The sequence below is a fragment of the Chiloscyllium plagiosum genome, unplaced genomic scaffold (assembly GCF_037043375.1).
Source record: "Chiloscyllium plagiosum isolate Xiang-an unplaced genomic scaffold, Cpla_swu_hap1 HiC_scaffold_44, whole genome shotgun sequence".
In the NCBI taxonomy this organism is placed as follows: Eukaryota; Metazoa; Chordata; class Chondrichthyes; order Orectolobiformes; family Hemiscylliidae; genus Chiloscyllium; species Chiloscyllium plagiosum.
This window is the reverse complement of record NW_028270182.1, coordinates 61,602,736-61,626,125: the sequence shown is the minus strand read 5'-3', so window position 1 is coordinate 61,626,125 and position 23,390 is coordinate 61,602,736.

Here is a 23,390-nt window from a genome sequence, read left to right as displayed (position 1 = left end):
GGGTGGTGAGAGTGAGATGAGCAAGTTTGTGTTGGACACAAAGATTGGCCGGATGGTTGGCACTGGAGAGGAAGGTCTTATGTTACAGGAAGATACAGATGGAACGGTCAGACGGTCAAATCAATGACCGATGGACTGTGACCTTGATAAATATGAGATGATGCACTTTCGAAGAAGGAACCAGACATGGGAGTACTCAATGAATGGCAGCACACTAGGAAGCTCAGAGGGTGCTTCTCCACACATCCCCGAATGTGACTGGACAGGGTAATACACAAGTTGAGAAAGCATCGGGGCCCGTAAATATAACCTTCATTCATCGAGGGATTGATTATAAGAGTTTTTCAAATGGTAGGCTGCCGTGCTCTTTTTTTTTCCCATCAAAGGGCACAACGTCATATCTACCCACATTGCTTTTCATTGTCCCGCCTTTGCACAGACACACCACTTGCCTCAGTCACATTGGAGCTTCTCTTTCATATTCCTCACCCACTCACAATCCGACATTGATTAGTGCCATCAGCAGGCTTTGAAATATTGTGTTTGATTCCCTCCAACAAAAGTTTGGTGTGTATTTGAAATAGCTAGTGCCCAAGCACTGAAGCCTGCTATACCCAGAGTCTTCCGTTCTAAAAAAAACATTGTTTTATTCCTACTCATTGTTTCCTGTTAGGTCTCCCACTCTAAAAGCATGCCCTTCTATTAGCCCCAGTCTGATATGTTTCTAATTTCTTGGGGCTTTATCAAAAAGCTTTCTGAAAATCCAATCGTATTGCATTGATTGCTTCTCCATAGTATTACTGAAAGTCAGTTTCTCAAATATGATTTCCATCTGATAAATCTCTGTTGCCTTTGTCTCAGCCCATTACTTTCAGTTAAAATACTTTCTCCATAACGTTTATTTGCTAATTATATTCTATTCCCTTTCTTTTCACCAGATTAAAGTTTCCTACTATTGCTGGGAAGATTGCTTCTGTGAAGACATAAAAAAAATATTTGCTGCATTGTTCTGCCATTTCCCTGTTCTCCATTCTCCATTTTGTGGTTTCAGATTGGAACGAAGCTGCACGCTCTTTTCCCTTAATCCTGACATTGACATGCTTTAGGAAGCGGTTACAAGTTCACTCTTATAACCTTTGTGCATACAGAGTGTTCTGAAACACATCAATTCCTGTCGTAAGCTTTTCAATAAATGACCTTGCACAACCATGCACTCATAGAAGCATAGACTCTGCACCATCAGAAGTACGGCACTGGCTACATTAGTCCCACTTTTCAACACGAGCCCCATAGCTGGGAATGTTATGACACTTCAAGAGGTCATCCCAGGTTACCCCTGACAACTCCCTCTCCAATAGTACATTCCAGATCCCAAACCCTCTGGGTGCAAAACGATCCTCAAATCCTCTCTAAATCTCAAACCCTTCACTTTAAGAATGTGCTCCCCCTTGTTCTTCTCCCTCTGACTAAAAGGAACAGCTGCTATCTATCCACACTGTCTGTGCCCCTCGTAATCTTATCCGTCTGAATCATGTCCCCTCAGTCTTCTCTGCTCCAACATCAACAACCCGATCTTATCCACCCTCTCTCCATCGCTGATATGCTGCATCTGAAGGAACATCCTGGTGAATCTCCTTTGCACTCCCTCCAGGACAATCACATCCTTATTGCAATGTGGCTTTCAGAACTACACACAGTATCCATCTTGGCATAACATATCAATGTCTCAATGAACGAAGGTTATATTTACGGGCCCCTATGCTTTCGCAACTTGTGTATTACCCTGTCCAGTCACAGTCAGGATGTGTGAGGAAGAACCCTCTGAGCTTCCTAGTGTGCGGCTATCATTGAGTACTCCCTGTCTGGTTCCTTCTTCCAAAATGTATTTGAAAAGGTTGGAAAATGTTACTCTAGAAAGGGGCTTACGCCTTCTTTTTGTTTCATTCTTCACCGACTTCCGCCGTCCATACAGGACAGTGAGTTCTGAAGCCAGGAGTCAATACTGTGAATGGAAATGAGACACTTACCAGTGTACATAAACCCACCAGTTGGGTAGCTGTAACATTGAAATGTATGTGGATCTTTCTTTACAACAGCCACTGAAAGCAATATGACAGGATCAGAAAGCTCACCATTTCAGGGGGATTTGAGTCCAGGAGTGAGGGGGTCTTACTGCCACAGTACAGGGCCTTGGTGAGCCCCCATATCGAACATTATGCAGTATTGTATGCAGTTTTGGTCTCCTTATCTAACAAAGGACAAAGCACAAACATTGAGTGAGATCAGCGAAGGATGACCAGATTGATCTTGGGATGACAAGCTTATTTTGGAAACAGAGTTTGGGGTGACTGAGCGTGTATTCCATGTGCTTTAGCAAAATGTGTGGAGACCTCAGTGAAATAAATAAAAGTCTGACAAGGCGAGACAGATTAGAAGCAGGGATGATAATTTTAGAACCATTTCAGATACCATTGAAGAGTTTATCACATGTCTGTGCATCCCGAGTCACTTTTAGGCCTAACCGGGAAAGTACGGGAGATTCACTTCCTGAAAGTACATTGTAGAAGCAAACTGCTGTCGACAATCGACATTGGTTCAGGGTGACCATTACTGACACCAGATTTTAGATCTCGATAATTTAATATTTGTTTTTAACTTCCACCTGCTGCCAGAGCATTATCATGGTCTGGATTTGTAATCCAGTGACTTTCCACAACAGCACTATCTCCACATGGTCACCTGTAAGAAACAACACTGAGGGCGTTATTTCTGTGCTGCTTGACAGCACTATCATAAGAACTCCCACCAATTTGACTGTCATGATGGGACTGAGGGAGTGGTAATTGTTCAAATTGTTCATATTCCCCTCTTAGGGGTCTGGATATACCTGAGTAATTTTCCACATAGAAAATGCCAGGTAGAGTAATTTGCAGTAATTTGCCAGGTAGATGTCAGAGTTGGAGCTGGAATGAAGCAGTTTCTCCAGGGACACAGCGCGCTGTGCAGCACAAGTCTTCAGTTTCTATTGAAGGAATGGGGTCAGTGTAAAAGACAAGGATGTGGTATCTGCACCATCCTCAGCCAGAAGTGTTGAATTGATGATCCAACTCACCGTCGCCATGATGCCCACAGAATCACAGATGCCAGCCTTCAATCAAGTCGATCCGCGGCAATTGACATGAAGAAACAGCTGAACACAGTAGATACTACATTTGTCTTTGTCCTTTACTACATCCTTGTCTTTTACACTGAGGTTGTATGGCTATTTGATTATTTAGGATGGGGATGCTTGTAGAGCGCTTTTCTCTGAAGTTTGTTTAATTATCCATCACTATTTATGACTGATTGCGGCAGAGCTTCGATCAGATCTGTTGGTCAAGTGCAGTATCTTTGATGTGTTAGCATCAGGTTTATGTTCACGTGATTCTGACTCTGACATGTTCACCCACACTCGTCACTGAGCCACAGATCGTGTTGATGGTAATGGAAGACTGAAGGATTATCCCTGGTCAAAAATGTTTCAGGTTGTGTATGAATGCAGGTCTGCTTCGCCTGCTGCCGTGGTGTGCAGCAATACATGGATACACAGTTTTGAGCTTCAATATCTGCAATGCAATTCTGCTGGCTGTTCCCCAGTTCACATCGAGAACTATTCACCCATCAGCTCTCTACTCAATGACTTACTCTGGTTTCTGATGTGATAGTACTTCCGTTTTCAAATTTTCGTTCTGATGAGGGTCTCTCCTGGGTCATGCTTTCAATCTGATACATTCCACAAAAGCATTTAACTGATTTTTATTCAATTGTTTTATTCATCTAAATCTTTTCATTGAGTAATGCCATCTTCTGCGTTTAAAGTAAATGTCTTTCCCCCTGTTTCTGTCCCTGACCATGATTAAGAGGTCTGTAGTGTCAGTGATACCAGCCTTATGTAGCTTCAGAGCCAATGAATTCCCTGGATTCCCAAAAATCTTCATCACATTGTATGTTTACTCTTTTGGTTTGACTTGCCTTATCGCTCATGGCTGTCTGGTACCCATTTGTATGTTTCATCTTCTTTGGGATGAATTTGATTATCTTCTGAATTATCCCCAGATAATGGGATGGTCTTTCCTGCTCGGCTCCCCTTCCAATTAACTCTCGCAAGCTCCTCCCGAATGTCTTTGTAGTTACATTGCTCAATTATAATCACATTACATCAAGAAGAGAGCAAGAGATATAAACCGAAAGAAGGAGTTTTGAGAGAAGGAACACGAAGAATAATTGGGGGATTTCTTAACTAGATACATAGAGAGAAGGAGAGAGAGAGGGTATAGATATGGTGATGTGAGAAATGCAAAAACTAGATTATCGAAAGAAGTAGATGTATATCTCTCATTTTTTGGCAATTCCTGTGTGCTGTCGTCCTTTGTACAGTGCATGTACAACAGAGAAATATGTTCAAATGCTGGGTCTGATGCCAGAATTTTTCTCTCCAATAAAATGACAAACACTAGCTTTGGAAAGAACCCAACAGGCCAATATATTTAATTCCTGATAGAAAGGGGATTAACTGAAATACATTGGGACACCATAAGCAAGATTTATAACACACATCCTGATAAGAATGGGAAACAGGAGTAGGGAATCCCAGAAAAGGGGGATCTTTGAGAGAAATGGAACATATCACTTCAGATGAGGATCAAATAATGTTTAAATGTTTTATAAATGTTATACATCATGTCCACCATTTTTCGTTAACTGTGTCTCTGTTGTTCATTCTGAATGTATTGTACACATATGAACAGTCCTCTTTATCTGAACACGCACTGATTAAACAGTGTATATAAAATAGTTTTTCCTCCATTTCAAACTGTCCTGTTGCCGTGCTACGAGGATAAATGAACACCAGCTGGCCATTAAAAGACATGACCCACTATCACTAGTTTTCATCCAGACAGACAAAGAAGGACACCACTTTGACTGGGACTAAACACACATATCCTAGGACAGGCAAAACAAAGACACGCACGAAAGTTCTGAGAGGCATGGCAATCTAACCAGAAGTACATTAATAAACACAGCAATTTAGATCCTATCCATCTTCCCGTGAAAAAAAGAACTGGAAATGACATCACCCACCTTAAGAGACCAAAACCTATAAACCGAGAGGTGGGACATATCACCAGTGTGTCACTGGACACTCTCACTGATGATGTTACCGAGTCATGGTGATGAAACATCTGTAAACAAACCTTCAAGCCCAGATACATATAAATTGTTATTTTTCTTTTAATAGTGGAATTTGGGAAATCTCTGTCACTCATGTTTGAACAGATTACGAGACGAGGTGAGCTTTTCTGGGTGTGTATTTTTAATTAACAGGGGTTCGACATCGACATCATAACGGTTTGAGGGCTTGTTGTATGAGATTTGAACAGATTTGGGGTACAAAGATTCCCAGCAGACTCCATCACTTGACAGTTAAATAAAGCAGATGAGAAAATTCATTTAATTTTGTTTCCTTGTGGTTGGTTAAATTAAAAGAAATGGCTTTTAAATGGCTAAAGAGGTTCTGGGGTTTGAAGATGATTCCCAAGTTTGCCAAGACAGTTTAGAAAGAGAGAGGAAGGGCATACTTTTAGAATTAACAAATAGATTAGAATTGGGTTTCACCAGGGACAAAAGGAAAGCTGAAATTGTAATGGAATTGGTCAAACACTTTGGTGTATCAGACAAACAGGCAACTGCAGTCGAGTGAGAAAAACTTAAATTGCACATGTGGCAACTGGAGTTAGAAGATAAAGAAAAAGACAGAAAGCGTGAGAGAAGTAAAAAGAGTAAGAGAAAGAGGCGACACAGAAAGAGAGAGAATTTAAAATTCAGAAGTTGGGAATTAGGTAAGAAAGTTAAATTAGCAGGATGAAGATGAAGGGAGGACGTAGGGATGTATACAACTATGTTAATACATTGCCATATTTCTGTGAGAAAAATGTCAAAACTTTTTTATTACATTGGTAATATTGGCTTGGCAGATGGTGTGTCCAGTGAACTTGTGGGTAACACTAGTTCAGACTAAGCTGGTGGGCAGGACTAGTGAGATATCTGCAGCGCTAGCAGATGAGGGGTCAAGAGATTATGCAGATGTCGAACAGGTCATTTTGAGTGTTTATGAATTGGTACTAGAGGCATATAGACAGAGGTTCAGAAATATAGAAACGGAACGAGGTCAGAGTTATGTTGAGTTTGAAAAATTAAATACAGTCAATTTAATACATGGGTGTTGGACTTAAAAATGGGGCTCGAAGGGAGATTATTCTGCTGGAGACGTTTAAAGACTCACTTCCAGAGATGTTAAGAATTAATGTGAATGAACAGAAAGTTCAGGAAGTGAGAAACGTGGAAGAAATGGCAGGTAAATATGCATTAGTGCATGAGATGAAATTTATCCTGTGAAGGATAGAAATTGGGAAAAGGGCGGGGGGGTCTTACGCTGCAAGACATAGAGTAAATCACAGTGACAATAGTTTATCACAGGTGAAAAAAGAAGCCCAAGGGGTTGAAAGGTGGTGAAAGGCCTCACGTGTTCACACTATAATGTAGTGGAACACATAAAAATTACAGTGCCGATGGGTTAAGAACGGCTCTGGGAAAAGCTGTTTTCACTGCAGTAAGCTGGGACAAACAGTGCTCAGCATTGAAGGAAGTCACTTTGGGAAAAGCTGTGGCAAAAGAGGTTAAGCCAGTGACATTAGTGAAACCCGTAAAAGAGACTCCAAGCGGAGCCGAGGAACTGCAGGAAAGTGTACATCCTCAGCAGGGGCTGTGTATGGAGTCAGTGCCTGATCTCTATAAAGAATTCGACTCTGTGGATAAAGTTTACTCAGAAAGGTGGTGGGGGGGGTGGGAGGCGTGGATAAGAAATTTTAATTTTGTGAGATACGGGATCTGCTCAGTCTCTAACAGTTGAGAAGTGAGGCGCTGGAAAAGCACAACAGATCAGGGAGCATCCAAAGAGTAGAACAATCGACATATCAGGCATAAACCCATCGTCAGGAATGTGGTGGGGTGACGAGGGGGCTGATAGATTAATAGGACAGGAGGAGCTGGGCTGACTGGAGGGTAACCGAGAAGATGATTGAATGATGTAGTTGGGAGTGATAATGATATGTCGGAGGGGAGCGTGGACTAGATAGTTGGAAAGGAAGATGGAAAGTTGAGACAGTTCAAAAGGGTGTTGCTAATTTAAACGTTTGGATCTGTGATGAGGTTGGGGAAGGGGAGATTTGGAATTTGGTGAAGTCAACTTTGATGCTGTATATTTTGAGGGTTCCAGCTGTCCTACCACCTATCCACTTCACCCTCCTCTCCGACCTAATACCGTCACACCCCACCTGTATCTACCTATCACCATCCAAACTACCTCCCACCTAGCTCCACCCCCAACCTCCTATTTAGTTCTCAGCCTCTTTCCCCCTGCCTTGCCCCCCACTTTCCTGATGAAGGATTTGTACCTGAAACGTCAAATCTCTTGCCCCTCGGATGCTGCCTGAACTGCTGTGCTTTTCCAGCGACACAATTTTCAGACTGCATCTGCAGTCCTGTCAGGATTGCCTGAATGATTAGGATAAAGATGCCCCATTAAATTGCTTCCCACCGGAGATGCCCCAAATTGATCTACTCAGTTTACTTCCTTTGTGTTATTGATCGTACATGAAGTGACAGGTCCTTTGAAATTAATTAAGTATTAATTGATAAGACCGAAGTCGGAGATCTCGCACTTGGATTTTGTATGTGAGGTGAGGGAGAGATTAGATGGAGTAGGTGAATTAGCTAAACAGCACCTGAAGAGGTCACAGCATAGAGTGAAGCAGTTGGCAGGTAAAAACTCTGAAACGTTTTCGATTTCCCGTGGGGATGACGTATTAGTATTGCCACCAGTGGTAGGAAATCCCTTCAAGCCAGGTTTACTCGCCCTTTTCAAATTAAAAAAAAATGTTGAGTTAGTTAACCTATCTGGTAAAGATACCAGATATGACAAAAAACGTTATCGTGTATGCCATGTGAATGAATAATGCTCCAGCCACATTTAAGACTCAGGAACAGAGTTGTGGTCAGATGAACAAATTGTGCAGTTATTCTGTATGATGTAGTGATCTTTAGCAAGTGATTGAAAGCTCACATGTTAAAGTTGCCAGAGCATGTTGAACAATTACAAGAAGCAAACTTGGTAATAAACTTAAAGAAAACAAAATTCACGAAGGCAGAGGTGACGTTGTTGGGACATTACATTGGACATGGAAGGTTGACCCCATGGAATACAAAGACGAAGGGCTTTGAGGAATTTCCACGACCATCCTCGAAGAAAGACGTGTTTCGATTTTTGGAACTAAGTGAATTCTATTGGAAATTTGTTCCAAACTTCAGCAGCGTATTGGCACCACTGATGGATTTACTAATGAAGATCACAGAATTGTGGTGGACAGAACAATGCCAGGGGGCTTTTGAGAATTTTAAAGCAGCATTTATCACCGCACCAGTTTTAGCTGCACCAAGTATTTTGAAACCCTTTGGAAATTGTGTTTGTGCTAGGGATATAGGGGTCGGAGATGTATTGATACAGAAATATGATGATAGAATTGAATGGCCAGTTGGCTACTTGTTGACAAAACTCAATATCCACCAGAAAAACAATACAAAATCTCCATTACTGAAAAAGTATGATTGAGTTTCGTAATGCCCTGACACTATTTTAATGTGTATATGACAAATAAATTGTCGGAGTTGGTTGTGGACAACAACAACAATCTTGTCGCATTTTTTTAAGACTAGTTAAATCCAAAATATGAGACTGTTTCATTGGAGTCTTATGTTACCGACATTAAACCTACAAAATGTACATGCTGTGGGTTCTAAAAATGTGATAGCAGATGTGTTATCGCAAATTTAAAGGAAAACGTTTAGATAAAATTTGACTTATTCCAGTGTTATATATGTGTGCAGAATTGATACAAATGGTACAACTTAGATTAATGATTTTTGTATTTCATAATAATGGGATTAAGAATTAAAGGAAAAGAAAGGAAGCCATCTTTCTATAACGATGGTTCATTTTATTTCTGAAGTGGGGAGATGTTATGAAGCCGAAAGCATGTCTGGTCACTTTAAGACTGAACGGGTTTTGCTGAATAGAAAGTACAGCCACAGATGCCAGATAAAGGTCAGGCTGTTCCACATGTCACCATTAGATGGGAAATGGAAACCTGAGTTTTGGTTGCTGTTTTGACAACTACAACTAAAGAGTTTAAATGACGCTTAGCAGACCAGAAGTCAACGGAATTTCAATTTTATTGTTTGGGCACCTGGAAAGTATGAGATTTATTATAATATGAGAAGTATATAAACACAGGATTTTGAACACTAGAGGGAGAGTCACTGCCATCCAATAGCAGAGTAACTGCTGCAGAGCAGGAGCGCTAACTGGCTGTCTCAAACACTCTCTATAAAAGATACATGTTCATGTCAAACCTACTTGCAGTTAAAATAAAACATGACCCTGGGACATCAGCAGCTGGAAGAGTGAACACAGCGGGGAAGATGGAGACTGCGTGGTATTGAGATTATAATGTTTAATATGTGGATTGTTGAAATAGCATACTTTTATAGAGTTGGAGTCAAATAGTATGTAGTTAAGAAAAGAGAGGCTTGCATCTCTGAATAGTTGTTGTTTAGTGTTCACTATTAAACTTAAGAAACTCACTTTTTAAGTTTTGTTTAAATGGTGGAATGTAGGAGATCTGTGTCACTCATATTATAACAGATTACAAGGTGAGGCGAGCCTTTCTGGGTGTTTGGTTTTAATTAACAGAAGGGTTCGAATCCACCTTGTAAATGTCCATTCATGCTAACCCCATTTCCCTGCAGTTGGCCCATATCCTTTCCTACCCACATATTTATCCAAATGCTTTTGAAATGTTGTAAATGTACCACCTTCAACTACATCTGCGAGCAGCTTATCTGCATACCAGCTCTCTGTGTAAAGAAGTGGCCCCTCAGGTTCCTTTTTGTTCCTTCTCCTTGAATCTTATACTGATCAGATCTCGTCCTCGATTCTCTACACCTTGGAAAACACTGAGAAAGCATTCACCCTATCCATACCTCTCATGATCTTATACAGCTCTATAAGATTCCCCCCCCCCCCCCCCCCCCCCCCCCTCAGCCTCCTACAATCTAAAGGAAAGGTCCTAGCTTGTCCAACCTCTCCCTATAACTCAGACCATTGGGTCCTGGCAACGTCCTTGTAAATTTCTTCTGCACTCTTTCTCATTTCATGACATCCTCCCTATAACAAGGTGACAAACACTGAACACAATACTCCAAGTGCAGCCTTACCAAAGTCCTGTGTAAGTGCAACATAAATTCCCATCTTCTATACTCAATGTCCTGCCTGATGAAGGCCAGTGTGCCAAATGTCTTTTTACTGCCCTGTCTACCTGTGACTCAACTCTCAGGGAACCTTGCACCTTAACGCTAAGGTCTCTTTGCCTACTATACCCCTTAAGACCCTCCCATGCACCATGAAACTGCTGTGGTTCTGTTCCCCCAGCTGGAAGTTTTTGTTGCAAACGTTTCGTCCCCTGCCTAGGTGACATCCTCAGTGCTTGGGAGCCTCCTGTGAAGCGCTTCTGTGGTGTTTCCTCCGGTATTTATAGTGGCCTGTCCCTGCCGCTTCCGGTTGTCAGTTTCAGCTGTCCGCTGTAGTGGCCGGTATATTGGGTCCAGGTCTATGTGTTTGTTGATGGAGTTTGTGGATGAGTCACACGCAGACGACAAGCAACATGAATTTGACTGGGACAACACTACCATTATAGGGAAAGCGAAACAAAGAACAGCCAGGGAATTCCTAGAAGCATGGCACTCATCCACAAACTCCATCAACAAACACATAGACCTGGACCCAATATACCGGCCACTACAGCGGACAGCTGAAACTGACAACCGGAAGCGGCAGGGACAGGCCACTATAAATGCCGGAGGAAACACCACAGAAGCGCTTCACAGGAGGCTCCCAAGCACTGAGGATGTCACCTAGGCAGGGGACGAAACGTTTGCAACAAAAACTTCCAGCTCGGCGAACAGAACCACGGCAACGAGCACCCGAGCTACAAATCTTCTCACAAACTTTGAAAACCATGAAACTCCCAGTTTGATTTGAGATTCCAAAATGCAAGACCTCCCACATCTATATTAAATTCCATTTGCCATTTCTCGGCCCACTTGCCCACCTGATGAAGGTCATTCTGCAATTTCTGATAAACTTCCTCACTGAGCATGATACCACTTATTTTAATGTCATCTGCAAACTTACTAATCGTACCTTGTACATTCTCAACCAAATCATAGATAATAAACAGGTATGGACCCAGCCTCCAGTCTGACAAGCATCCTTCCACTAAACCCTCTGCTTCTTACCAACAAGCCAACTGTGTATCCAATTGGCCAAATTCCCCCAGCATTCCAAGTGATGGAACCTTCCAGAGCAGCCTGCCATGTGGAACCTTATCAAAGGCCTTACTGAAATCCATAGAGACTAGATTAGATTAGATTACATTACAGTGTGGAAACAGGCCCTTCGGCCCAACAAGTCCACATCGACCCGCCGAAGCGAACCCACCCATACCCCTACATTTACCCCTTACCTAACACTACGGGCAATTTAGTACGGCCAATTCACCTGGCCGTACGGCCAATTCACCTGGAAGATGCTTTATTGAGACTACGTTGACCGCTCTGCCCTCATCAACCTTTCTGGTCACTTCACAAAAGGACTCTAACACATTTGGGAAGCATGATCTTCCACTCACAAGTCTATGCTGACTGCTCCGAATCAAACCCTGTGTAAGTAATGTGTGCAGTCAATGGTAAGCTGTCCGTTATTGTATGATGATTCGAGTACATAAGTAAAACCATCTTCCTGCTGTTGTAGAGCCTTGCTGAGAGAGCATGAGGGGCACTCTGTACAGTTTTGATCTTCTTTGTAAGGAATGATCTCCTTCCCACAGACACGGATGATGGTATCATGAAGATAGAGTAAAGAAGCTGAGTGTTTAATCTGTAGAGCTGTGAGAGATGAAGAATGGTGATACTGAAACACGAGGAGTGGCAGCGATCACTTAGTTCCAAAAGAGGTGTTGATAGGGTGAGAAATTCCAAACTTTACCCAAGATTGATTGGTTTGATTTATTGCCACGTGTACCTCAGTACAGGGAAAACTTTATTTATGAGCAGTGGAGGCAGATCATAGTAAGCATGGATAGGCAGATCATAGGGTGGAAATAGACTTGGACACAGTAAGGCATGCAGGTTACACTGCAAAGGACGTGCACTAGACAAGATCAACATGAACACGATCAGCATTACTTCAACATAGAGAGTCCATTCATCAATCTAATTTGGCTTTCCTAATAGTTTATATGCCTTTAATAACTCTCCCCATGTTATTGTGAAGTCGGCGTGTAAACCCGTACTGAACGTTATGTTGTTCACAATCCCCAACAGCAGCCATAATACCTTCCATCTGAAGGAGGTAGCCATTCCCACCAGCTTCGGCCCTCCATAGAGAACACCAGGCTGCCTTCTCGGAGATGGAAGATGCTTTATTGAGACTTCACACAAGACATATGGCTTCCCTCGTCACCACTATAAAACCAGGTTAAAGTCCCACGTGTGTATCATAAGCAACGGAGCCACGAGGAACAACGTGGAGCAGTCCGTCTGTGCAGCTTCTGCTCCACTTGTTCATCATGTTAAAGCATCAATCTGGAGACAGTGAGCACTGCCGATGCTGGAGATCAGAGTAGAGTGTCGATTGCTGGAAAAGCACAGTAGGTCAGGCAGCATCCGAGGAGCAGGAGAATCGATGTTTTGTACATAAGCAGTTCATCAGGAATCAGCATCAACTACATCATTGGGTCCCAGTGTAAGTGCGTTGATGGGGGAATGACCTCATACTGTTCCTGCCTAAGTGGCTCAAAGGGATGAATGGCCTTATCCTGTTGCCGCGTAAGTGACTCAAGGGACTGACTGGCTTCTTCCTCGTCCAATTGGATAGGGCCAAGGGCCTGATTGAGTTACCCCAGTTCCCGTGTGACAGCTCGATGTGCGGACAAGTGCGATCATGCTGCAGCTTTAAAAAGTTATTTTGTCCTGGTTTCTTATAAGAGAGAGATTGTACGATTATTACCATTCTGGTTAGTTAAGACCACTTGGGTAAACAGCTAGGGAAGCCTTAGGCTTATTTTAATGCACCCTGAATGGGTGTGGACAACTCTCACAGATTAGGATCTCTGGGTTTTGGTTTCTCAGTAACTTCAGAAACTATTGGGGTCTCAACAGAGTTGGAAGCTTCAGGGAATGTCTCCTGGTTGCTAGTCTCCCTGAATTTTTCTCTTGATGCTGTTTTTAATTCCTGGATTGGAGAAATGTTTGTGACAATCTGTGTCTGAATATTTCTTTTTCCAGCGGCTGTGTGTATACGATTTTCCTATATTGGAACAGTTCATTAGTAATAGTTCCTAGATCTATTCTGTTAACTTGTCCAATAGAATTAAGTTATTCTAAATTCCCCTTTCTTTGGTTCCATTTTATCTTTCATTTTTAAATAAATGGTGTTTTGCTTCACACCGAGTAGTTTGACCTGTCACATTGCATCTGGAACAGACACTTTACATTTCCTTTAAAATATGAAAACATCAGAGTTTAGTCTACCACCTTCAAATATTTTCGAGGGGCTGTGGTGTGGACCATCACACTAGACTCCCTCTCTTCCTGATTAATGGGCTGTCCCTGTTCTTCTCCAACAGTGTCAATGGGCTGAACGACTTCCTCATATTCCTGTGAAACCAGCGTGAGGTGCTGAATGAATTCTTGTTTAACTGTGGCAATGTGCAGTGTCAGGCAGTGCTGCTACATGAATGTTACAGACAATTGAACAGCACAAACCTGACTGGTGTCTGTGTTTTGCTGCACATGGACACAGACCAGTTCAGGAGCTGACGGGGGACAAAACGCTCGGAACATTGTGGAATCTTCAGTGACCATCCCCACTTCTGATCTTATGGTGGGGAGACTGGGTGCGGGGAGACATTGATGAAGCAGCTGATGATGTTTGTGAAGAGGAAGCTACCCTGAGGATCTTCCACAGAAATGACCCAGGACTGAGATGATGAACATCTTCCTTTGTGCCATGTTTGACTCCAAACACTGGACAGTTTACTCTGATTCCTATTATGTCCAGTTTTGTTAAGATCCTTGCTGTCAACAGAAGGCAACCACTGCCTTGATATGAGGGCCTGTCATTTTTACCTGAATCCTTATGTCAGCCTCTTTTGTTCACATCAAGAGGCCATGGTATAGGAGCAGCAAGTGTTTTCTTCAAACAGATGATATTGAATGTAAGAATTTCTCTTCTCAAGAGTGTTGGGGGACCCAGATGACTGAAAGTGTTTGAAGAGGAGGTCGATGGATATTGACCTGTCAGAGAGTTGAGGGCTACGAAGAAATGCGTATGAAAGAGGATATGAGACCAAGAGCAGATCAGCCATGATCTTAGTGAAGGGCAAGGCAGGCTTAGGGAGTGAATGACCTGCCCCTGTTTCTGATGTTCTCGCATTCTGTTGTTGGAAGGTTAGTGGGTGTTATTTTCATGGATGTGCAATTATTGAATATTGCAGCCAGGAGACTAGAGGATTTTGTGAGCCATCTCTGGGTGAGGTATATGGGCTGTATTCACAGTGAATCTGGGTCTATGACATGATCAATAAATGAAACACAAGTTTCAGAGACGGGAAGCTCTGTAAAGAGACATGAGGAGCCTCTTTCATACCCAGCCTGGGTTTTTAAAATACATTTCCCAAATCACTTCAAAGCATGTGACAGCCTTGAAGGGCTGAAAGGTCTCGTTTGTTTCTGTGCATCAGGATTCGGACCCTGTCACGGTGGACTCTGCAAGATGTGTCAGAGTATGGACATAGATACCACCATTACGCGTGGGAACACCTCCCACCTTTTACATGGCAGGTACTCATGTGACTCAGCCAACATCGTCTATCTTATACGTTGCAGGCAATGATGCCTGGAGGCATGGTACATTGGGAAAACCGAGCAAAGGATATGACAACGGATGAATGGGCACTGCACAACAATCAACAGACAGGAGGGTTCCCTCCCAGTTGGGGAACACTTGACTGGTCCAGGACATTCAGTCTCGGACATTCGGGTGACCATCCTCCAAGGTGGACTTCAGGACAGGCAGCAGAGGAAAGTGGCCGAGCAGAGGCTGATAGCTAAGTTTGGTACCCAACGGTACCCATAGGGAGGGCCTCAACCGGGATCTTGGGTTCATGTCACATTACATGTGATCACCATTGCACTACACACACAGATATTCCTACACACACACTCTCTCACATACACACGGACACAGGTACACACAGACGCGCACACAGACATCCACACACACCCTTATAGACACACGCACTCCCACACACGCACCCCCTCACAGACTTAAGAAATTCTGCACTCACTACACACACACACACACTTTCTCACACTCACAACCCCCACCCCAGACAGACAGACAAAGACCCACATGCACACATATATTTTGTGTGGTGAATTGTTTTGTACTTGCAGAGTTACATTGCACTTTGCTCAAAAACTAGATACATTCATGTAGAACTCTGAGCTCAAAAACTGCACGAATATATGTAAAACTCTGTTATCTCACTTTTTTGATTGGAATCAATCTAAACATCAGGTCATAGACAGAGAACACATGGGGCTAACATCTTCAACATAATGAAGGTGGGTGGTGCGGTGGCACAGTGGTTAGCACTGCTGCCTCACAGCTCCTGAGACCCGGGTTCAGTTCCCGCCTCAGGTGACTGACTGAGTGGAGTTTGCGCGTTCTCCCCGTGTCTGCGTGGGTTTCCTCCGGGTGCTCCAGTTTCCTCCCACTGTCCAAAGATGTGCAGGTCAGGTGAATTGGCCATGGGAAATTGCCCGTAGTGTTAGGTGAGGGGCAAATGTAGTGGTATGGGTGGGTTGCGCTTCGGCGGGTCGGTGTGGACTTGTTGGGCTGAAGGGCCTGTCTCCACACTGTAATGTAATCTAATCTAATAATGTCTAGCTATCACCATTGTTAACAGCTAACCCGAGAAGCAACTTTAAAAAAATAGGGTTTTGTGATTTACTCATGAAAGAAGTGAAACTATCACTGTATTCTAACAGATGAAAGGCTTAACAGACAATCAATTCTTCAATGTATAATTTCAGTAACATCACACTGCAAATTTTTGCTATAAATTCTGTGTTACGATCGAGCCCTCCACAATCACCTGATGAAGGAGCGTCGCTCCGAAAGCTAGTGTGCTTCCAATTAAACCTGTTGGACTATAACCTGGTGTTGTGTTATTTTTATCTCTGTGCATCGGGTTATAGATGTAAGTAGCCTCCAACTGTTCCTGTCTAGCAGGTTTGAGGGGCTGAATGGAACACAGAAACATGGGACTGAGGAGCAGGTGTAGGTCATTAGATACTTTGACCCTTCTCCACCAGGCACTAAAATTGTAACTGATCAGGTTGTGGTCTCAGCCTCACTTTCCTATCTGTGTCCAATTATCCGTGACTCACTTTCCTGTCAAATAATTAACTAACACAGCTTTCCGTCCATGTGAACATAGAGGCACAATATAAACTTCCAGTGAAGAGAATTCCCACTTGAACGGTCTTTTTAAGAATTTTTCGTCATCCCTCTTATAGAATCAGAGAGTCATGCAGAACGGAAACAGACCCGGTAGTCCAGTCTGTTCACTCCGATCAGATATCAAATCTGATTTAGTCCCATTTCCCAGCATTTGGCCAATAGTCCTCCTGTGAATGTACCCGCCTAGACCACTTCCTCTGACAGCAATTTCTGTACATACAACACTCTCTGTGTGAAACATTTATCTTCAGATCTCTTCTAAATCATTCGCCCTCACCCCTTCAACCTATGCCCTCTTGTTCTGGACTCCCATATCCTGAGATCAGAACTGGGCTGTTCAGAATATCCATGCCCGTGATGGTTTTATGCACCTCTATAATGTCACCCCTCAGCCTCTGATACTCCAGGAGAAAGCACCTCAACCTAATCGACCTCTCCCCGAAGCTCAAACCTCCAGTCCTGGAACATCCTTGTAAATCTTTTCTGCAGAAACCGAGTTGAACGCAGTATTCTTAAAGTGGCCTCACCAACATCCTGGGAGAGTTGGACTTGGCCGAATTCCCTTTGCTTTAGGCAGCGAGGAGATTTCAGTGAATTCTGGTCAGGGATCATCCAAAGGGTAGCACGGTGGTTAGCACTGCTGCCTCACAGCACCAGGGACTTGGGTTCGATTTCAGCCTTGGGTCTGTGTGGAGTTTGCACATTCTCCCCTTGCCTGTGTGAGCTTCTAATGGGTGATCCAGTTTCGTACCACCGATGCAACATGCCACCACAACTCCTATACTCAATGCTCTGACTGATTAGGGCAAATGTGCAAGATGTGTTCTGCACCACTCTGTCTACCTGCAAGTCCACTTTCAAGGAACAATGTACCTGCAGCCCTAGGTCCCTTTGTTGCAGAACACACCTCAGGACCTTACCACTAAGCATATAATTTCTGCCCTGATTTACCTTCCCAAAATGCAAGACCTCGTATTTATCTAAAATACATTTCGTCTCTCATTCCTTGCCCATTTGTACCATCTAATTGTGGTCTCGTACTCTGAGATAATCTACTACACTACCTTTCTGATGTAATCTCTAAACTTACTAACTATGGCCCCAATTTTCACATCCAAATCCTTGATTTAAATGATGAAATGCAGTGAGCTCAGTACTAAAAATGCAGCACACTGCTGCTCATAAGCCTCCAATCTGAAAAATACCCTTCTTCCTTCAAGACAATTGTGACTCGCTTCCCCTGTATCCCAAGTGACCGAACCTTACTAATCTGTCTAACAGTCGGAATGTTATGAACACCTTGCTGAGGTCCATATAGACATATCTACCAAACTGCCTTCATCAATCTTTGTCACCTCTTCATAAAACTAAACCAAATTAATGAGAAATGATTTCCCATGCAGAAAGCCACTTTGACTATCCTGATCAGCCCTTGTCTCCCCAAATGTACATAAATGCTATCCTTCAGAATCCCCTCCATCATCTTACCCACCACTGACATCAGGCTCACCGGTCTATGGTTCCCCGGCTTTTGGGGTCACTGTTTCCTTTCTCGTCCCACTCCTCCACTGCTCAGAACAAATGTTAAATGCAACCAGGTTGGTGATATGGCCAATGATATCAGTCTCAGACTGGGTCAGGGTCAGTTTTAGCAACAAGTCAGTCCCTTTTCTTTAACACGTTTATGATCCAGAGCAATGTTACTCAAGCTATGATGGAAAGATGAATGGAAATGTGTTTGGGTATTGCAAATATATAGTCGATATTTCCCTGTTTAAAACACTGAGACACACACACACAAACCGGTTAACAAAATCTCTGCAATTTTAATTCGAAAGAACCTTGTCCAAATATAGTGTAATTCATGATAAAAGTAAAAATTAAGATTGTCCAAAATGTTATTCTGATTCTGAAGATATTCTACTCACACAAGCTGCCAGCAATGGGATTTCATCCTAGGTCAGTGAATTTGGCTTAATTCCCTTTGCTTTAGGCAGTGATGAGATTCCAGTGAATTCAGGTCAGGAATTACCCAAAGGGTAGCACGGTGATTAGCATTGCTGCCTTATAGTACCGGGGACTTGGATTCGATTCCAGCCTTAGGTGACTATCTGTGTAGAGTTTGTACATTCTCCCCGTGTCTGTGTGAGCTTCTAATGGGTGATCCAGTTTTCTATCACAGCTCAAACTGTGTAGGTTCGGTGGATTGGTCATGCTAAATTGTCTAGTGTGTAGGGATTTCTAGGTTAGGTGCATTAGTCAGGGGTAAATGAGTTGGGAAGGTTGGTATGGACTTGTTGGGCTGAAGGGCCTGTTTCAACACTGCAGGGATTCTATAAAAATAAGAATGGTAACAATGATTATAGGTTTTTTTTTAGCTCGCACACATTGCCGTGAAGGAAGAATGAAGGAGAGAGAGTGCAATAGGCCATTCCTTCTCGGGCAGATTACATTTTCTCTCTCACTGAGTTGAATCACACAGTAATGTCATCCTCTCCCAAACTGGACCATGTGAGTTCTCCTTGTACATTGTCCAAACTATGTCTCCATCACATTCCCTGTTCCATTTAGGTGCATCATTGCTGTTGTCATACACAGAGCTATACCCTTAGCAGAAAATGGTCTTGGTCGATTTGAAACATGTTTACATGGCCCAATAAAATGTTTAATGTACTCAGAATACCTGTGTTAAAATGAATGCATTTTTTAACAAATACAGAAATTGCTGGAAAAGCTCGGCATGGTCAGTCCCCAGCATGCCTTTTACATGCTGTAGTTGTACCAGCCTCCACCACTTCCTCTGGCAGCTCATTCCATACACAAACCACCCTCTGTGTGAAATGGTGCCCTTTAGGCCTCTTGAAAACCTTTCCCTTCTCACGTTCAACCAATGACCTTCTGGTTTTGAACGCCCCTAACCTGGGGAAAACACTGACTACTCAACCTATCCATGACCATTCTGATTTTATAAACCTCTACTGCTGCGAAATGTGACTCCAATCAACACGATTAGCTGTACTTTCATTCATTCTGGGCCTAAATTCTGAAATTTAATACTGACACCTCTTCCTTATCTATCAAGTCACAATTCTAAATCCGTTTTAATCAGTTTGTTCAGATGTATCATGAGACACTTCTGTGGGCTTTACACCTAGACCTTTGTGCCCGGAGGTAGGGACACTAGCATCACTCAGCAATGCCCAGAAGTCTGTAACAGTATTCTCCTCTGTGTTTGTACATCAGCCTGTTCTGACACGCCGTGACATTCCTCTGCAACAGGCAGGACTTAATGCAGTCCTACTAGTCCAGAGCTACGAACAGTACCACACAAGATCAGGAATTGAAATCAAATCCAGAGTTCTGGCTCAGAGGCAGGGACACTACCCACTACATTACCATACCCAGACTTTGCATCATATTTTAGTGCCCGCTTTCAGCTCGGTGTGGATTTGCTATAATCAGATTACCATTACTGAGCAACACAAAACACTGTTAAACAAATGCAAGCTATTTGTCTCAACTGTAGGATATTGACTGCACATGCTGCACCATCGAAATTAACTATGAACGTCTTTAATTGCTATTATCTGTAATCTACAATATTAGGGAAAGAACTCCTGTGGTCACAGTCTGCCCAATGAAGGGTCTCAAATAGAATTTTATCACTGAACACCACAGACGAAGAAAAAGCATAATTTCTGGCCCCAAAACACTGATCAGTATTACCCAACTCTCACGTGTGACTGCCCTCTTCCTAAAACCATGAAATGATACAAGGCCGCTGATTACTGTCCAGCATCTCCTCCCCATTGAGAGTGTCTGCAATCTGTCCCTCCTCCCCCTAACCACACAAGGCAAATCAAGCTCAGGGTCTTTGTGAAAATCAAGGCCGGAGTGTGCAGGCCACCTGGAGAGCTAATTTAAATTGAAGGGGAAGGGTGAGAAGGCAATAATATCACACATTGGGCTGAGGGGTTGCAGATGGAGTTTAGTTTGGATTAATTCGAGGTATGGAATTTGGTAAATTAAACAAGAGCAGGACCTATACAATTAAAAGCAGGGCCTTAGGCAGTGTTGTAGAACTGAGACCTAGGCCATCAGGTATAATTCTTTAAAATTTGCATCTCATATAGATTGTGTGGTTAAGAAGGGGTTTAGCACACATGTCTTCATTGGTCAGACCTTTGAGTATCGAAATTTGGACGGCAATGTGGAGGTTGTACAGAATATTGGTGAGACATCTTCTGGAATACTGTGTCCAGTCTGGTCATCCTGCCCGCTCATTCCATAAGCACACCACCCTCTGGGTGTAAAAACTTCCCTTAGGTCGCTTTTAAATTTTTCCTCTCTCAGCTTAAACCTGTACCGTCTAATTTTGGTTTCTCCTACCCTTAGAATATACATTGACTATTCACTTTGATTGTACTGACCTTGATATTTTTAAACTGGAGAGGATTGAGCAGACATTAACCTGGATGTTATTGGGAATGGAGGCAGTGAGCTTTAAGGAGAGGCTGGGATAGGCTGGGACTCTTTTCACTGGAGAGTATGAGATTAAGGTGTAACTTTACAGAGGTTTATAAAATCATGAGGGGTACAAATAAGCTAAAGAGCTGATGTATTTTCCCTAAAGTTGGGGATTCAAAACCGAGGGATATTTTAAGGTGCGAGGAAAAAGATTCACAAAAGTCATGAGAGATAATTATTTTAGACAGAATCTGGCTTGTGTGTGGAATGAACTTCTAGAGGAAGTGGTGAAAGTAGGGACAGTTACAATGTTTGAAGGATATTTAGATCAGTAACGGATAAGACATCAGTTTGGATGGTGCTGTGAGCAGCTGCCTCCTCCCTCTTTTTCTCTGAATGGTTTTCACCCTCTGCTGATGCCTGTGCAGTGGCGTATGGAGGCCAGCAGAGGGTGGCATTGCATCACTTTAAGCACACAGAGACTGCCAGACCTTCCCCACACAGAGACATACAGATACAAACACAGGAAATGTTAGGACACGGCATTGAGCTCATCTGGTAATTTAAACTAAACATAAAGAAATACTCAATTCACCTTATAAACTGTTAAAATATGAGTGACAGAAAAATCCTAAATTCCACTGTTTAAATAATAACATCAATTTATTTTTTAACACTGAAAGTGAACATTTTACATCAAGCATTCTGAACTCTGAGACCCCCTTTCTCTTAACTGCTTATTCCCCCACTCCAACTCTATAACGATTTACTCTTTCAATAAGACACTTAATAAAATTGCACTCATTTAATTTCAAAATCTCACAGCAGCTGTTGTTTGCGTGTCTTCTTGCGGCTGTATATCTCCCTGGGTCATCTTCTTTCTGTTTGCTGTGGATATGTTTCATATGAAAAGATACATTTGATAGAGAGTGTTTCCTAATCTCTTGGTTCTGTGTTGATCGCATTTGCTCTGTCTGCAATTTTCTAAATGCCTGCATTAATATTCACAACGTCAGATCATCTCATTGGTTCAATTTTTGAAAACCAATAAATTCAAACTTGATTTGGTTTTAATACTCTGGGGCATAATTTAAACTGATTGGTAAAATTCGAATTGTTGTCCAAACAGCTACCATCTCAGGGATCTATTTCACCGCCAAATGTGACATAGTTTCAGTTGTCCTTGACACTCTGAGTCTGCCATCCTCTCATATGCACAGGCGCTTGTAAGCTCTCAGTTCAGAACAGCTTTCCATCTCTCTTAAAAGTACAGTACACATTTCAACTTCATTACATTAATACCCTGATATCAATACAGATACTTGGAGCCAATCCGGATTTCTCTTGCTCTATAGTTTGTCAATATTTAATTCACTCCGTCTGGTTTGCATCAGGAATTTTGTTACTCCATTGACTGCATGTCATTATTCGACTCCGTCGGGGGGGATATATCAGTATTTCACTTGCTCACACTCACGAGTGTGAGCAGGATTTCAGTTGTTTCATGGCGACTGTGAAACTATAACAATCTCAATGTTTGTAGATGGCACCAAATCTGGAAGAATTGTAAAGTCTATGGAGGACAGTGTGGAACTCTAACAGGACAGTGACACGTTGGTGTAGTGTTCAGATGTATGGCAGATGGGGATCAATGCAGAGCAGTGTGAGGTGATGCACTTTGGTAGGAAAGAAATGAAAGACATTTTAAAACAAGCTGGTACAGTTATAAAGGGGGTGCAGGAGCAGAGGGTCATGGGTGTATATGAGCACAGAATGTTGATGATGTCAGGACAAGTGAGGAGAGCAGTAACTATCACAGATTAGTTTCAGTATCTGAGCTGTTTACAGTAGGAGGTGTAAGAGGTGTAGTCACAGTGCTCCCTTCCTGGGAGGTGGTGAGGACGATGTGTAGTGAGCTCACGCTCCTGCCCACCGTGGGGATTCCATTTGTACCAGCTCGACACAAAAGGGAGATGGCATCAGGGCCAAGGCTTCTAAGTTGTACCGGGGGGAAACGGAACTGCCAGTGGGTTAAAATTGAGAATTGACCTTCACTGAACATTGCTCCTTAATTGGTCGGTGGGACGTGGATGTTTCAGAACCTCCATACGAGGTGTCCCAGTCCTCTCCGACTCCTGCCAGGGTCCTTCCCACATGGCGGGGGGAGGGGGGTTAAGGG